This window comes from Camellia sinensis, unplaced genomic scaffold (assembly GCF_055761805.1).
Source record: "Camellia sinensis isolate YWXY unplaced genomic scaffold, ASM5576180v1 Unanchor11, whole genome shotgun sequence".
Classification (NCBI taxonomy): domain Eukaryota; kingdom Viridiplantae; phylum Streptophyta; class Magnoliopsida; order Ericales; family Theaceae; genus Camellia; species Camellia sinensis.
The window spans coordinates 4,915,891-4,929,366 of NW_028128989.1; positions in this window are offsets into that span (position 1 = coordinate 4,915,891).

A 13,476-nucleotide genomic window follows, 5' to 3' on the forward strand; every position below is an offset into this window, starting at 1 on the left:
TATGTAAATACGGCGTTTACTTACAATTTCTCGCGCGTTACGTTTCGCACACTCGAACACCTATACGGATTCTCCTACACAGTGGCAGATATGTAAATACGGCGTTTACATACAATTTCTCACGCGTGACGTTTCGAACACTCGAACACCTATACGGATTCTCCTGCACAGTGGCAGATATGTAAATACGGCGTTTACCTACAATTTCTCGCGCGTTACGTTTTGCACACTCGAACACCTATACGGATTCTCCTGCACAGTGGCAGATATGTAAATATGACGTTTACTTACAATTTCTCACGCGTTATGTTTTGAACACTCGAACACCTATACGGATTCTCCTGCACAGTGGCAGATAAGTAAATACGACGTTTACTTACAATTTCTCGCGCGTTACGTATCGAACACTCGAACACCTATACGGATTCTCCTGCACAGTGGCAGATATGTAAATACGGCGTTTACTTACAATTTCTTGCGCGTTACGTTTCGAACACTCGTACACCTATACGGATTCTCCTGCACAGTGGCAGATATGTAAATACGGCGTTTACTTACAATTTCTCGCGCGTTACGTTTCGCACACTCGAACAGCTATACGGATTCTCCTACACAGTGGCAGATATGTAAATACGGCGTTTACATACAATTTCTCACGCGTTACGTATCGAACACTCGAACACCTATACGGATTCTCCTGCACAGTGGCAGATATGTAAATACGGCGTTTACTTACAATTTCTCGCGCGTTACGTTTCGCACACTCGAACAGCTATACGGATTCTCCTACACGGTGGCAGATATGTAAATACGGCGTTTACTTACAATTTCTCGCGCGTTACGTTTCGCACACTCGAACAGCTATACGGATTCTCCTGCACAGTTGCAGATATGTAAATACGGCGTTTACATACAATTTCTCACGCGTTACGTTTCGCACACTCGAACAGCTATACGGATTCTCCTGCACAGTGGCAGATATGTAAATACGGCGTTTACTTACAATTTCTCGCGCGTTACGTTTCGCACACTCGAACACCTATACGGATTCTCCTGCACAGTGGCAGATATGTAAATACGGCGTTTACATACAATTTCTCACGCGTGACGTTTCGAACACTCGAACACCTATACGGATTCTCCTGCACAGTGGCAGATATGTAAATACGGCGTTTACCTACAATTTCTCGCGCGTTACGTTTTGCACACTCGAACACCTATACGGATTCTCCTGCACAGTGGCAGATATGTAAATATGACGTTTACTTACAATTTCTCACGCGTTATGTTTTGAACACTCGAACACCTATACGGATTCTCCTGCACAGTGGCAGATAAGTAAATACGACGTTTACTTACAATTTCTCGCGCGTTACGTATCGAACACTCGAACACCTATACGGATTCTCCTGCACAGTGGCAGATATGTAAATACGGCGTTTACTTACAATTTCTTGCGCGTTACGTTTCGAACACTCGTACACCTATACGGATTCTCCTGCACAGTGGCAGATATGTAAATACGGCGTTTACTTACAATTTCTCGCGCGTTACGTTTCGCACACTCGAACAGCTATACGGATTCTCCTACACAGTGGCAGATATGTAAATACGGCGTTTACATACAATTTCTCACGCGTTACGTATCGAACACTCGAACACCTATACGGATTCTCCTGCACAGTGGCAGATATGTAAATACGGCGTTTACTTACAATTTCTCGCGCGTTACGTTTCGCACACTCGAACAGCTATACGGATTTTCCTGCACAGTGGCAGATATGTAAATACGGCGTTTACTTACAATTTCTCGCGCGTTACGTTTCGCACACTCGAACAGCTATACGGATTCTCCTGCACAGTTGCAGATATGTAAATACGGCGTTTACATACAATTTCTCACGCGTTACGTATCGAACACTCGAACACCTATACGGATTCTCCTGCACAGTGGCAGATATGTAAATACGGCGTTTACTTACAATTTCTCGCGCGTTACGTTTTGCACACTCGAACACCTATACGGATTCTCCTGCACAGTGGCAGATATGTAAATACGACGTTTACTTACAATTTCTCACGCGTTATGTTTTGAACACTCGAACACCTATACGGATTCTCCTGCATAGTGGCAGATAAGTAAATACGACGTTTACTTACAATTTATCGCGCGTTACGTATCGAACACTCGAACACCTATACGGATTCTCCTGCACAGTGGCAGATATGTAAATACGGCGTTTACTTACAATTTCTCACGCGTGACGTTTCGAACACTCGAACACCTATACGGATTCTCCTGCACAGTGGCAGATATGTAAATACGGCGTTTACTTACAATTTCTCGCGCGTTACGTTTTGCACACTCGAACACCTATACGGATTCTCCTGCACAGTGGCAGATATGTAAATACGACGTTTACTTACAATTTCTCACGCGTTATATTTTGAACACTCGAACACCTATACGGATTCTCCTGCACAGTGGCAGATAAGTAAATACGACGTTTACTTACAATTTCTCGCGCGTTACGTATCGAACACTCGAACACCTATACGGATTCTCCTGCACAGTGGCAGATATGTAAATACGGCGTTTACTTACAATTTCTTGCGCGTTACGTTTCGAACACTCGTACACCTATACGGATTCTCCTGCACAGTGGCAGATATGTAAATACGGCGTTTACTTACAATTTCTCGCGCGTTACGTTTGGCACACTCGAACAGCTATACGGATTCTCCTACACGGTGGCAGATATGTAAATACGGCGTTTACATACAATTTCTCACGCGTTACGTATCGAACACTCGACCACCTATACGGATTCTCCTGCACAGTGGGAGATATGTAAATACGGCGTTTACTTACAATTTCTCGCGCATTACGTTTCGCACACTCGAACAGCTATACAGATTCTCCTGCACAGTGGCAGATATGTAAATACGGCGTTTACTTACAATTTCTCGCGCGTTACGTTTCGCACACTCCAACAGCTATACGGATTCTCCTACACAGTGGCAGATATGTAAATACGGCGTTTACATACAATTTCTCACGCGTTACGTATCGAACACTCGAACACCTATACGGATTCTCCTGCACAGTGGCAGATATGTAAATACGGCGTTTACTTACAATTTCTCGCGCGTTACGTTTTGCACACTCGAACACCTATACGGATTCTCCTGCACAGTGACAGATATGTAAATACGACGTTTACTTACAATTTCTCACGCGTTATGTTTTGAACACTCGAACACCTATACGGATTCTCCTGGACAGTGGCAGATATGTAAATACGACGTTTAGTTACAATTTCTCGCGCGTTACGTATCGAACACTCGAACACCTATACGGATTCTCCTGCACAGTGGCAGATATGTAAATACGGCGTTTACTTACAATTTCTTGCGCGTTACGTTTCGAACACTCGTACACCTATACGGATTCTCGTGCACAGTGGTAGATATGTAAATACGGCGTTTACTTACAATTTCTCGCGCGTTACGTTTCGTACACTCGAACAGCTATACAGATTCTCCTACACAGTGGCAGATATGTAAATACGGCGTTTACATACAATTTCTCACGCGTTACGTATCGAACACTCGAACACCTATACGGATTCTCCTGCACAGTGACAGATATGTAAATACGGCGTTTACTTACAATTTCTCGCGCGTTACGTTTCGCACACTCGAACAGCTATACGGATTTTCCTGCACAGTGGCAGATATGTAAATACGGCGTTTACATACAATTTCTCACGCGTTACGTTTCGAACACTCGAACACCTATACGGATTCTCCTGCACAGTGACAGATATGTAAATACGGCGTTTACTTACAATTTCTCGCGCGTTACGTTTCGCACACTCGAACAGCTATACGGATTTTCCTGCACAGTGGCAGATATGTAAATACGGCGTTTACTTACAATTTCTCGCGCGTTACGTTTCGAACACTCGAACACCTATACGGATTCTTTTGCACAGTGACAGATATGTAAATACGGCGTTTACTTACAATTTCTCGCGCGTTACGTTTCGCGCACTCGAACAGCTATACGGATTTTCCTGCACAGTGGCAGATATGTAAATACGGCGTTTACTTACAATTTCTCGCGCGTTACGTTTCGCACACTCGAACAGCTATACAGATTCTCCTACACAGTGGCAGATATGTAAATACGGCGTTTACATACAATTTCTCACGCGTTACGTATCGAACACTCGAACACCTATACGGATTCTCCTGCACAGTGACAGATATGTAAATACGGCGTTTACTTACAATTTCTCGCGCGTTACGTTTCGCACACTCGAACAGCTATACGGATTTTCCTGCATAGTGGCAGATATGTAAATACGGCGTTTACTTACAATTTCTCGCGCGTTACGTTTCGAACACTCGAACACCTATACAGATTCTCCTGGACAGTGGCAGATATGTAAATACGGCGTTTACTTACAATTTCTTGCGCGTTACGTTTTGAACACTCGAACACCAATACGGATTCTCCTGCACAGTGGCAGATATGTAAATACGGCGTTTACTTACAATTTCTCGCGCGTTACGTTTCGAACACTCGAACACCTATACAGATTCTCCTGGACAGTGGCAGATATGTAAATACGGCGTTTACTTACAATTTCTTGCGCGTTACGTTTCGAACACTCGAACACCTATACGGATTCTCCTGCACAGTGGCAGATATGTAAATACGGCGTTTACTTACAATTTCTCACGCGTGACGTTTCGAACACTCGAACACCTATATGGATTCTCCTGCACAGTGGCAGATATGTAAATACGGCGTTTACTTACAATTTCTCGCGCGTTACGTTTTGCACACTCGAACACCTATACGGATTCTCCTGCACAGTGGCAGATATGTAAATACGACGTTTACTTACAATTTCTCACGCGTTATGTTTTGAACACTCAAACACCTATACGGATTCTCCTGCACAGTGGCAGATAAGTAAATACGACATTTACTTACAATTTCTCGCGCGTTACGTATCGAACACTCGAACACCTACACGGATTCTCCTGCACAGTGGCAGATATGTAAATACGGCGTTTACTTACAATTTGTTGCGCGTTACGTTTCGAACACTCGTACACCTATACGGATTCTCCTGCACAGTGGCAGATATGTAAATACGGCGTTTACTTACAATTTCTCGCGCGTTACGTTTCGCACACTCGAACAGCTATACGGAGTCTCCTACACAGTGGCAGATATGTAAATACGGCGTTTACATACAATTTCTCACGCGTTACGTATCGAACACTCGAACACCTATACGGATTCTCCTGCACAGTGGCAGATATGTAAATACGGCGTTTACTTACAATTTCTCGCGCGTTACGTTTCGCACACTCGAACAGCTATACGGATTTTCCTGCACAGTGGCAGATATGTAAATACGGCGTTTACTTACAATTTCTCGCGCGTTACGTTTCGCACACTCGAACAGCTATACGGATTCTCCTACACAGTTGCAGATATGTAAATACGGCGTTTACATACAATTTCTCACGCGTTACGTATCGAACACTCGAACACCTATACGGATTCTCCTGCACAGTGGCAGATATGTAAATACGACGTTTACTTACAATTTCTCGCGCGTTACGTTTTGCACACTCGAACACCTATACGGATTCTCCTGCACAGTGGCAGATATGTAAATACGACGTTTACTTACAATTTCTCACGCGTTATGTTTTGAACATTCGAACACCTATACGGATTCTCCTGCATAGTGGCAGATAAGTAAATACGGCGTTTACATACAATTTCTCACGCGTTACGTATCGAACACTCGACCACCTATACGGATTCTCCTGCACAGTGGCAGATATGTAAATACGGCGTTTACTTACAATTTCTCGCGCGTTACGTTTCGCACACTCGAACAGCTATACGGATTCTCCTGCACAGTGGCAGATATGTAAATACGGCGTTTACTTACAATTTCTCGCGCGTTACGTTTCGCACACTCGAACAGCTATACGGATTCTCCTACACAGTGGCAGATATGTAAATACGGCGTTTATATACAATTTCTCACGCGTTACGTATCGAACACTCGAACACCTATACGGATTCTCCTGCACAGTGGCAGATATGTAAATACGGCATTTACTTACAATTTCTCGCGCGTTACGTTTTGCACACTCGAACACCTATACGGATTCTCCTGCACAGTGGCAGATATGTAAATACGGCGTTTACTTACAATTTCTCGCGCGTTACGTTTCGAACACTCGAACACCTATACAGATTCTCCTGGACAGTGGCAGATATGTAAATACGGCGTTTACTTACAATTTCTTGCGCGTTACGTTTCGAACACTCGAACACCTATACGGATTCTCCTGCACAGTGGCAGATATGTAAATACGGCGTTTACTTACAATTTCTCACGCGTGACGTTTCGAACACTCGAACACCTATATGGATTCTCCTGCACAGTGGCAGATATGTAAATACGGCGTTTACTTACAATTTCTCGCGCGTTACGTTTTGCACACTCGAACACCTATACGGATTCTCCTGCACAGTGGCAGATATGTAAATACGACGTTTACTTACAATTTCTCACGCGTTATGTTTTGAACACTCAAACACCTATACGGATTCTCCTGCACAGTGGCAGATAAGTAAATACGACATTTACTTACAATTTCTCGCGCGTTACGTATCGAACACTCGAACACCTATACGGATTCTCCTGCACAGTGGCAGATATGTAAATACGGCGTTTACTTACAATTTGTTGCGCGTTACGTTTCGAACACTCGTACACCTATACGGATTCTCCTGCACAGTGGCAGATATGTAAATACGGCGTTTACTTACAATTTCTCGCGCGTTACGTTTCGCACACTCGAACAGCTATACGGAGTCTCCTACACAGTGGCAGATATGTAAATACGGCGTTTACATACAATTTCTCACGCGTTACGTATCGAACACTCGAACACCTATACGGATTCTCCTGCACAGTGGCAGATATGTAAATACGGCGTTTACTTACAATTTCTCGCGCGTTACGTTTCGCACACTCGAACAGCTATACGGATTTTCCTGCACAGTGGCAGATATGTAAATACGGCGTTTACTTACAATTTCTCGCGCGTTACGTTTCGCACACTCGAACAGCTATACGGATTCTCCTACACAGTTGCAGATATGTAAATACGGCGTTTACATACAATTTCTCACGCGTTACGTATCGAACACTCGAACACCTATACGGATTCTCCTGCACAGTGGCAGATATGTAAATACGACGTTTACTTACAATTTCTCGCGCGTTACGTTTTGCACACTCGAACACCTATACGGATTCTCCTGCACAGTGGCAGATATGTAAATACGACGTTTACTTACAATTTCTCACGCGTTATGTTTTGAACATTCGAACACCTATACGGATTCTCCTGCATAGTGGCAGATAAGTAAATACGGCGTTTACATACAATTTCTCACGCGTTACGTATCGAACACTCGACCACCTATACGGATTCTCCTGCACAGTGGCAGATATGTAAATACGGCGTTTACTTACAATTTCTCGCGCGTTACGTTTCGCACACTCGAACAGCTATACGGATTCTCCTGCACAGTGGCAGATATGTAAATACGGCGTTTACTTACAATTTCTCGCGCGTTACGTTTCGCACACTCGAACAGCTATACGGATTCTCCTACACAGTGGCAGATATGTAAATACGGCGTTTACATACAATTTCTCACGCGTTACGTATCGAACACTCGAACACCTATACGGATTCTCCTGCACAGTGGCAGATATGTAAATACGGCGTTTACTTACAATTTCTCGCGCGTTACGTTTTGCACACTCGAACACCTATACGGATTCTCCTGCACAGTGACAGATATGTAAATACGACGTTTACTTACAATTTCTCACGCGTTATGTTTTGAACACTCGAACACCTATACCGATTCTCCTGCACAGTGGCAGATATGTAAATACGACGTTTAGTTACAATTTCTCGCGCGTTACGTATCGAACACTCGAACACCTATACGGATTCTCCTGCACAGTGGCAGATATGTAAATACGGCGTTTACTTACAATTTCTTGCGCGTTACGTTTCGAACACTCGTACACCTATACGGATTCTCGTGCACAGTGGCAGATATGTAAATACGGCGTTTACTTACAATTTCTCGCGCGTTACGTTTCGCACACTCGAACAGCTATACAGATTCTCCTACACAGTGGCAGATATGTAAATACGGCGTTTACATACAATTTCTCACGCGTTATGTATCGAACACTCGAACACCTATACGGATTCTCCTGCACAGTGACAGATATGTAAATACGGCGTTTACTTACAATTTCTTGCGCGTTACGTTTCGCACACTCGAACAGCTATACGGATTTTCCTGCACAGTGGCAGATATGTAAATACGGCGTTTACATACAATTTCTCACGCGTTACGTTTCGAACACTCGAACACCTATACGGATTCTCCTGCACAGTGACAGATATGTAAATACGACGTTTACTTACAATTTCTCGCGCGTTACGTTTCGCACACTCGAACAGCTATACGGATTTTCCTGCACAGTGGCAGATATGTAAATACGGCGTTTACTTACAATTTCTCGCGCGTTACGTTTCGAACACTCGAACACCTATACGGATTCTCCTGCACAGTGACAGATATGTAAATACGGCGTTTACTTACAATTTCTCGCGCGTTACGTTTCGCACACTCGAACAGCTATACGGATTTTCCTGCACAGTGGCAGATATGTAAATACGGCGTTTACTTACAATTTCTCGCGCGTTACGTTTCGCACACTCGAACAGCTATACAGATTCTCCTACACAGTGGCAGATATGTAAATACGGCGTTTACATACAATTTCTCACGCGTTACGTATCGAACACTCGAACACCTATACGGATTCTCCTGCACAGTGACAGATATGTAAATACGGCGTTTACTTACAATTTCTCGCGCGTTACGTTTCGCACACTCGAACACCTATATGGATTCTCCTGCACAGTGGCAGATATGTAAATACGGCGTTTACTTACAATTTCTCGCGCGTTACGTTTTGCACACTCGAACACCTATACGGATTCTCCTGCACAGTGGCAGATATGTAAATACGACGTTTACTTACAATTTCTCACGCGTTATGTTTTGAACACTCAAACACCTATACGGATTCTCCTGCACAGTGGCAGATAAGTAAATACGACATTTACTTACAATTTCTCGCGCGTTACGTATCGAACACTCGAACACCTATACGGATTCTCCTGCACAGTGGCAGATATGTAAATACGGCGTTTACTTACAATTTGTTGCGCGTTACGTTTCGAACACTCGTACACCTATACGGATTCTCCTGCACAGTGGCAGATATGTAAATACGGCGTTTACTTACAATTTCTCGCGCGTTACGTTTCGCACACTCGAACAGCTATACGGAGTCTCCTACACAGTGGCAGATATGTAAATACGGCGTTTACATACAATTTCTCACGCGTTACGTATCGAACACTCGAACACCTATACGGATTCTCCTGCACAGTGGCAGATATGTAAATACGGCGTTTACTTACAATTTCTCGCGCGTTACGTTTCGCACACTCGAACAGCTATACGGATTTTCCTGCACAGTGGCAGATATGTAAATACGGCGTTTACTTACAATTTCTCGCGCGTTACGTTTCGCACACTCGAACAGCTATACGGATTCTCCTACACAGTTGCAGATATGTAAATACGGCGTTTACATACAATTTCTCACGCGTTACGTATCGAACACTCGAACACCTATACGGATTCTCCTGCACAGTGGCAGATATGTAAATACGACGTTTACTTACAATTTCTCGCGCGTTACGTTTTGCACACTCGAACACCTATACGGATTCTCCTGCACAGTGGCAGATATGTAAATACGACGTTTACTTACAATTTCTCACGCGTTATGTTTTGAACATTCGAACACCTATACGGATTCTCCTGCATAGTGGCAGATAAGTAAATACGGCGTTTACATACAATTTCTCACGCGTTACGTATCGAACACTCGACCACCTATACGGATTCTCCTGCACAGTGGCAGATATGTAAATACGGCGTTTACTTACAATTTCTCGCGCGTTACGTTTCGCACACTCGAACAGCTATACGGATTCTCCTGCACAGTGGCAGATATGTAAATACGGCGTTTACTTACAATTTCTCGCGCGTTACGTTTCGCACACTCGAACAGCTATACGGATTCTCCTACACAGTGGCAGATATGTAAATACGGCGTTTACATACAATTTCTCACGCGTTACGTATCGAACACTCGAACACCTATACGGATTCTCCTGCACAGTGGCAGATATGTAAATACGGCGTTTACTTACAATTTCTCGCGCGTTACGTTTTGCACACTCGAACACCTATACGGATTCTCCTGCACAGTGACAGATATGTAAATACGACGTTTACTTACAATTTCTCACGCGTTATGTTTTGAACACTCGAACACCTATACCGATTCTCCTGCACAGTGGCAGATATGTAAATACGACGTTTAGTTACAATTTCTCGCGCGTTACGTATCGAACACTCGAACACCTATACGGATTCTCCTGCACAGTGGCAGATATGTAAATACGGCGTTTACTTACAATTTCTTGCGCGTTACGTTTCGAACACTCGTACACCTATACGGATTCTCGTGCACAGTGGCAGATATGTAAATACGGCGTTTACTTACAATTTCTCGCGCGTTACGTTTCGCACACTCGAACAGCTATACAGATTCTCCTACACAGTGGCAGATATGTAAATACGGCGTTTACATACAATTTCTCACGCGTTATGTATCGAACACTCGAACACCTATACGGATTCTCCTGCACAGTGACAGATATGTAAATACGGCGTTTACTTACAATTTCTTGCGCGTTACGTTTCGCACACTCGAACAGCTATACGGATTTTCCTGCACAGTGGCAGATATGTAAATACGGCGTTTACATACAATTTCTCACGCGTTACGTTTCGAACACTCGAACACCTATACGGATTCTCCTGCACAGTGACAGATATGTAAATACGACGTTTACTTACAATTTCTCGCGCGTTACGTTTCGCACACTCGAACAGCTATACGGATTTTCCTGCACAGTGGCAGATATGTAAATACGGCGTTTACTTACAATTTCTCGCGCGTTACGTTTCGAACACTCGAACACCTATACGGATTCTCCTGCACAGTGACAGATATGTAAATACGGCGTTTACTTACAATTTCTCGCGCGTTACGTTTCGCACACTCGAACAGCTATACGGATTTTCCTGCACAGTGGCAGATATGTAAATACGGCGTTTACTTACAATTTCTCGCGCGTTACGTTTCGCACACTCGAACAGCTATACAGATTCTCCTACACAGTGGCAGATATGTAAATACGGCGTTTACATACAATTTCTCACGCGTTACGTATCGAACACTCGAACACCTATACGGATTCTCCTGCACAGTGACAGATATGTAAATACGGCGTTTACTTACAATTTCTCGCGCGTTACGTTTCGCACACTCGAACAGCTATACGGATTTTCCTGCATAGTGGCAGATATGTAAATACGGCGTTTACTTACAATTTCTCGCGCGTTACGTTTCGAACACTCGAACACCTATACAGATTCTCCTGGAAAGTGGCAGATATGTAAATACGGCGTTTACTTACAATTTCTTGCGCGTTACGTTTTGAACACTCGAACACCTATACGGATTCTCCTGCACAGTGGCAGATATGTAAATACGGCGTTTACTTACAATTTCTCGCGCGTTACGTTTCGAACACTCGAACACCTATACAGATTCTCCTGGACAGTGGCAGATATGTAAATACGGCGTTTACTTACAATTTCTTGCGCGTTACGTTTCGAACACTCGAACACCTATACGGATTCTCCTGCACAGTGGCAGATATGTAAATACGGCGTTTACTTACAATTTCTCACGCGTGACGTTTCGAACACTCGAACACCTATATGGATTCTCCTGCACAGTGGCAGATATGTAAATACGGCGTTTACTTACAATTTCTCGCGCGTTACGTTTTGCACACTCGAACACCTATACGGATTCTCCTGCACAGTGGCAGATATGTAAATACGACGTTTACTTACAATTTCTCACGCGTTATGTTTTGAACACTCAAACACCTATACGGATTCTCCTGCACAGTGGCAGATAAGTAAATACGACATTTACTTACAATTTCTCGCGCGTTACGTATCGAACACTCGAACACCTATACGGATTCTCCTGCACAGTGGCAGATATGTAAATACGGCGTTTACTTACAATTTGTTGCGCGTTACGTTTCGAACACTCGTACACCTATACGGATTCTCCTGCATAGTGGCAGATATGTAAATACGGCGTTTACTTACAATTTCTCGCGCGTTACGTTTCGCACACTCGAACAGCTATACGGATTCTCCTACACAGTGGCAGATATGTAAATACGGCGTTTACATACAATTTCTCACGCGTTACGTATCGAACACTCGAACACCTATACGGATTCTCCTGCACAGTGGCAGATATGTAAATACGGCGTTTACTTACAATTTCTCGCGCGTTACGTTTCGCACACTCGAACAGCTATACGGATTTTCCTGCACAGTGGCAGATATGTAAATACGGCGTTTACTTACAATTTCTCGCGCGTTACGTTTCGCACACTCGAACAGCTATACGGATTCTCCTACACAGTTGCAGATATGTAAATACGGCGTTTACATACAATTTCTCACGCGTTACGTATCGAACACTCGAACACCTATACGGATTCTCCTGCACAGTGGCAGATATGTAAATACGACGTTTACTTACAATTTCTCGCGCGTTACGTTTTGCACACTCGAACACCTATACGGATTCTCCTGCACAGTGGCAGATATGTAAATACGACGTTTACTTACAATTTCTCACGCGTTATGTTTTGAACATTCGAACACCTATACGGATTCTCCTGCATAGTGGCAGATAAGTAAATACGGCGTTTACATACAATTTCTCACGCGTTACGTATCGAACACTCGACCACCTATACGGATTCTCCTGCACAGTGGCAGATATGTAAATACGGCGTTTACTTACAATTTCTCGCGCGTTACGTTTCGCACACTCGAACAGCTATACGGATTCTCCTGCACAGTGGCAGATATGTAAATACGGCGTTTACTTACAATTTCTCGCGCGTTACGTTTCGCACACTCGAACAGCTATACGGATTCTCCTACACAGTGGCAGATATGTAAATACGGCGTTTACATACAATTTCTCACGCGTTACGTATCGAACACTCGAACACCTATACGGATTCTCCTGCACAGTGGCAGATATGTAAATACGGCGTTTACTTACAATTTCTCGCGCG